Below are 4,811 nucleotides of genomic sequence, written 5' to 3'. Positions count from 1 at the left end.
TCCCACCCTCTTCTTAGAAATTAGAAAAGGAGCGCTCATTCGTTAAGGCTCACTCCTCCTATGATCAGTCTGTTTTCTCCCCCTGGGCAGAAAGACTTGCTCCCTCTTCAGAGTTTCATTGTTAACTGAGCCTCCATCACATTAAACAGGAGTTAATCTAGTAGGAAAGACAGTATTCTATTTTTTAAAATTTTTTATTTAGATTCAGTTAGCCAACATAGAGCACATCATTAGTTTCAGAAAGACAGAATTTTAAAATTCTCAGCAAGCACTCAGCGCTGGGCTGAGCTTGGTCGGTGTTCAGTAAATAGAATGAGTGTTTGTTGACTGGCTGGCTGGTGGGTGGTGGGCCATCTCCGAGGATGGACTGCAGGCAGCTCAAAAGGAACACTTCCTGGTTTAGCCTCAGCCTCTGCTCTGGGCACGACGGCTTCTGAGACCATCTTCTCCTGAGGCTGGGTTGAGCAGAGAGCAGCCAGGATGCCTGCATTTTCCCCTCTTTGAACCTGCCACAAACAGGGAGCAGCCAGAGGAAAGGCAGCAGGTGTATGATGTGGGGAGGGTTCTCTCCCGGCTCGGACCGCAGCGCTCCCCAACCTCTGATCCTTGCTTCTGTCCTGACCTCATTCAAGGGCTCTCTGCCTGTGCTGGTTCTTCCATCCCTCAGAGCTCCAGCTCCTCTCCCTTCTCTGCCTTCCAGTGACATCTGCTTCCTAATGCGCAAAGAAGGCTGAAGCCTTCGGGAGAATCCCACAGGCTCCCCCACCCCATCATGTGAGCTCTATGCCTCAGTTCCCCTTCTCTGCTGTTACTGAGTGGGTCTTGCCTACCAAGGGTAACCGTCCCATCGGACACCCCATTCCCTACCACACTGTTCAGCAGCTCTGGCCATTCTCCCCTCTCTGCTGCAACCTTGTCACCATCACACAAGCGTGTTCTTGCTTCTTCTATCTTTTTTTTTTTTAAAGATTTTATTTATTTATTTGACAGACAGAGATCACAAGTAGGCAAAGAGGCAGGCAGAGAGAGAGGAGGAAGCAGGCTCCCCATTGAGCAGAGAGCCCGATGCGGGGCTTGATGCCAGGATCCTGGGATCATGACCTGAGCCGAAGGCAGAGGCTTTAACCCACTAAGCCACCCAGGTGCCCCATTGCTTCTTCTATCTTAAAGGAAAAGATCCTCTCTCAACCTCACTGCCCTTGAGGTGTTGCCCGTCCTCTCATTCTCTCTACAGCAGGCACTTTCAAAGGCTGTGTGGATTGCTTATCTCCAGCTCTCCCTCTGATGCCCCCTGCACTGCCATGCAGCTGTGAGCCCCACCCCCACAGTTCCGTATGGGCCCCCTCCACCCCCATCTGCCTGCTGTCACTCTCACTTGTGCCTGACAAATGTGAGCCTCCCTTCTGCCCAGTACACATACCCCACATTCTTTTGGTTTTGCCTGGCTGGTTCCTCATTGCCAACATCAACACATTAATGAACCCCCAGCATGCAGCCTTTAGATAAAAAAAACGTTTTAAAATAATTTTATATATATATATATATATGTGTGTGTGTATATATATATATATATACACATACACACACCCTCATTCCCTTGATTATCTCATTTAATCTCCTAGATTTAAATGCTATCACTCACACACATACAAGTAAATGTCTACTTCATAAACTTCACAAGAAAAAATCCACTTCCACAAGCAAGAGTTCTGTTTTCACAACCTTCCCTACCTAGGAAGGAGTTAGAACAAAGTCCTGTGGGCAATAAGGATTGCCCCTCCAGAGAGGGAGCGTTTCCCAGCTGGGGGCTAGTAAATATTTAACAACCGGCTTTCTCCGAAAGCCCCGATTTGGACGGTTTGTCAATGACTATGGTACAAACAACTGCACCGTGGCTGATCTTCACGGAGATTCTAACAACCAGCTCACGAATCATCCGCTCCCATGAGCTGGTAGGAGCCAGCTCTGGCCCTGTCCTGGTTTTAGCCCAAACTCCTTCATCGCACCATTTGACCTATTCTGAAGAATGAGTAGGAAGGGGACATACACCCAGTCACTGTGACAACACCTTGTGTGTATTATTTAAGACTGGTATTAGTTAGGGGTGCCTGGGTGGCTTGGTCGGTTAAGCGGCTGCCTTCTGCTCAGGTAATGATCCCAGGTCTTGGGATGGGGAGAGCAGGGAGCCTGCTTCTCTCTCTCTCTCTCTCTCTCTCTCTCTCCTTCTGCCATTCTCCCTGTGTTCTCTCTCTCTCTCTCTGTCAAATTAAAAAAAAAAAAAAAGACTGGTATTAGTTAGTATGTTAATTCCATTGCTTTAATTTAAAAAGACCCGAAATAACTTGTACACCAGTGTTCATGGAAGCATTATTCGCAATAGCAAACAGGTGGAAACAACCCAAGTGTCCACCAACAGATGAATGGGCAAATAATGGTATGTAGCCACAATGGAAGACTGTTCAGCCTTAAAAAGGAATGAAGCTCTGACGCAGGCTACAGTGGGGATAAGCCTTGAATTCTATGCTAAGTGGATAAGCCAGACACAAAAGGACGAACGTTGTGTGAGCCCACTTACATGAAGACCCAGAATAGTCAGACTCATAGACAGAAAGTAAAATGGTGGTTCCCAGGGGCTGGCAGTTGGGGGGACTGAGGAGTTCGTGATTCACGGGTACAGAGTTTCTGTTTGGGATGATGAAAAATTCTGGAAATGGATAGTGGTGATAGTGGCACAACAGGGGCAATGTACTTAATACCACTGAACTGTTCACTTAAAAAGGCTTCCAATGGTAAATTTGATGTTCTATATATTTTACCACAGTAAAACAGTTTTAAAGAAGACTCAAAATAATAGAGGCTTACACACCATTTCTGTCACTCATGAAAGTCTGAATAGGTGGTGCTGCTGACCACGGCTTCTGCTCCCTGAGTCCAAGCCATGGCCACATGGGTTGTCCCCATCATGGTCCACACAGCTTCCGCTGCCTGGATCCCAACAGCACTTCAGCCAGCAAGAGGAGGGAACGTGGGGGCAGGGCCATGCTCCTTCTCTTTGCGAGTATGGGCTGGATCTTGCACATGAGACCTCCTCTTTTATCCCATTAATCAGAAGGTATTTATCTAACCACAGCTGAGGCTGAGACACGTAGTCGTTCATCCAGACAGCTGTGTGTCCAGCTAAAATTTCTACTACTCCATAAGAGGAGGAGAATGGATACCAGGATATAGTTAGTAATCCCTCTCAAAAGCCATAATAATCTTGTGCAGTTACCACTATTACCCCCATTTTAGAGAAGAAGAGTCTGAGGCTCAGAGTGATTAACTCACCCGAAACCTGAAATCCTGAAAAACCTGAAAACCTTGTTCTGTCTGGCTGGGAAGCCTGCGCCCGTTCCACTACACTACGCTCATTCCCTCTAAGGAGTGACGTTCATCTGATGTCCCCTCCAGAGATATTGCAAAGAAGAGCATTGGCTGGCTGGGGCGGGGGAGGGGAGCCACACAGACTCAGCCCTAGTGGCAGCTGGGATGGTGGCCGTGAAGTGACTTCGGGTTGCTAAATGGCTGTCCGCATGGCACGTGCTGGAGTCGGCTCTTCCCTGGCCTTCAGGAACTGCTTACTCAGTGTTCAGGAATTTTCTGTAATGGTTGTGTAAACACAACCATTCTAAAATCAAGTCATATACATTTACAATTAAATTAGAGAAACAAAGCTAATACTCAGATGTGTCACTTCCTAGTTATTTCACTACGGTTTACTATTCTTTATGCTGTTGGGGTTATTTGTGTCGATGGTTCTCTGCGTGGTGGATGTATGGTATAATGGAGAGCTGCTGCCCATTTCCTGCCCGTTCTGTGTCCAGTGACATCACTCTGGTGATATCCAGTGATATCAGCCTTGGCGGGGCGGGGCATGTTAGCAACACAGCAATCAGCCAAGGTTACGATCAGAGCGTTTGGCCACTCACTGGCAGAGCACTGTGCCTACATGGAAAGGTGGTAACGATGGGGTCACGGGTTAGCAGCCTGCCGGGCCCTGGTAGAGAAAGCACGCGCCTCCATCCCTCTGTCCCTTCCCTCCTGCATTCTGACTGCTCAGTAAAAACACCTGCAGAAGAAAACTTTCCTAACTGCCTTTTTTTTTTTTTTTTTACAGCAGTTTCACGTTCATTTGAAGTTCATTTAGCTTTTGCCTCGCATAGTTGAATGCTCGGTTATTAGGCACGTGCACATTAAGGATTAGTATGTCTTCTTGGAAAATTGACCCATTTATCATTAAAAGGCCCTTCCTTATCCCCAGTAACTTTACTTGCTTGGAATTCTGCTCTGTCTGAAATTAATGCACCACCACTCCAGCTCCCCTGATATGTGTTACATGGTATGTGCTTCTCCATCCATTTACTCTTTTTTTTTTTTTAAGATTTTATTTATTTATTTGACAGACAGAGATCACAAGTAGACAGAGAGGCAGGCCGAGAGGTGGGGGGAAGCAGGCTCCCTGCTTAGCAGGGAGCCTGATGCAGGCTCGACCCCAGGACCCTGAGATCATGACCTGAGCCAAAGGCAGAGAGACCTAACCCACTGAGCCACCCAGGCACCCTCCATCCATTTGCTCTTAATCTATGTGTGTCTTTATATCTAAAGTGGGTTTCTTGTGAGCAACATATAGTTGGGTCTGGTTTTTTGATTCACCCTGACAATCTCTGACTTTTAACTAGTGTACTGATGTTTAAAGTGATTTTTTTATATAGTTGGATTAATATCCATCGTATTCACTACTGTTTTCTATTTGTTGTCCATGTTCTATATTC

General features: G+C 46.8%; 1 long non-coding RNA gene across 2 annotated transcripts; it reads right to left on the bottom strand.

Annotated features, from left to right (window-relative positions):
* Window positions 1-255: 255 nt before the first annotated feature.
* On the bottom strand, window positions 256-1,498 carry LOC125087104 (uncharacterized). 2 transcript variants are annotated; one of them, XR_007123357.1, is made up of 3 exons: window positions 1,421-1,498; window positions 868-951; window positions 256-506 (listed from the first exon to the last, which is right to left on the bottom strand). It is a non-coding gene; the product is annotated as an uncharacterized LOC125087104 (long non-coding RNA). The 2 variants fall into 2 exon arrangements; XR_007123366.1 differs by having other exon boundaries at window positions 868-947; window positions 1,421-1,496.
* Between the last annotated feature and the right edge of the window lie 3,313 nt (window positions 1,499-4,811).

Source organism: Lutra lutra, chromosome 1 (assembly GCF_902655055.1).
Source record: "Lutra lutra chromosome 1, mLutLut1.2, whole genome shotgun sequence".
Taxonomy (NCBI): domain Eukaryota; kingdom Metazoa; phylum Chordata; class Mammalia; order Carnivora; family Mustelidae; genus Lutra; species Lutra lutra.
This window is presented reverse-complemented; position numbering and strand designations above follow the sequence as displayed.